Source organism: Mauremys mutica, unplaced genomic scaffold (genome assembly GCF_020497125.1).
Source record: "Mauremys mutica isolate MM-2020 ecotype Southern unplaced genomic scaffold, ASM2049712v1 001117F_np12_subseq_77108:106298_obj, whole genome shotgun sequence".
Taxonomy (NCBI): Eukaryota; Metazoa; Chordata; order Testudines; family Geoemydidae; genus Mauremys; species Mauremys mutica.
The window spans coordinates 1-772 of record NW_025423121.1 but is presented as its reverse complement, the minus strand read 5'-3'; the positions used below and the strand labels follow the sequence as shown (position 1 = coordinate 772).

Sequence of the window (772 nt, the reverse complement as noted above, 5' to 3'; positions counted from 1 at the left end):
ATTAATTAAACACTTAATTTTATTTACCCAAGCCAAAAACTTAGTGTCACTTATTTTTTCTCTGTCCTAGCAAGAATGAATTGAATTTTGTGACTTTCTGGAAAGTGCAGAGAGATTAAATGTGAGGAATTCAGTCTCTGTGTTTGTGAGCTGATGTTTTCCTCTCACAGGTCAGTGCCTGCATTGAAATACCAAGAGGGATCTAAGTGGGCACTTCACTGGCAGAGCGACGTCTCTCAGGGTGTGAAAAACCCACACCCCCCAAACCCATAGAGTTAAGGTGACCTAAGCCCGGGTTAGATAGTGCTAAATAAAAGGAAGAATTGTTCTGTCCATGTAGCTATTACATGGATGGGAAAACCTCTCCAATCACTGTGTACTCCAAAGTGCTATAGCAGTGACACAGCAGCATTTTAAGTGTAGACAGAGTGAAAGTAGACCTGGCTCCAGTTTGCACTCTGGATGCTCAGGCACCAAGTCTACAGTAATAATAACAACAGTGCAGCACTCGCATAGTTAGCAGGATTTGAACCTGCACGGGGAAGACCCCAATGGACTGCTAGTCCATCACCTTAACCACTCGGTCACAACTACTTGATGTACAGTTGTATTGTTACATGATGATTCTGTTCTCACTGAATTGTCACTTCAAATTGTTTGCCCAGACCAGCTTCCCCAGCACACTCACGGCTGCGCATCAGTGTAAATGTCCCCTTGGGTGAACAGCGAGGATTCCTGCCCATTTCCCTTCCGGCTGGAGCAGGATGAGTGT

The 772-nt window shown here is 44.7% G+C and overlaps 1 non-coding gene across 1 annotated transcript; it reads right to left on the bottom strand.

The window, feature by feature from the left end:
- Nucleotides 1-511: 511 nt before the first annotated feature.
- Nucleotides 512-594, bottom strand: TRNAA-AGC. The gene has a single exon. It is a non-coding gene; the product is annotated as a tRNA-Ala (tRNA).
- Nucleotides 595-772: the final 178 nt, after the last annotated feature.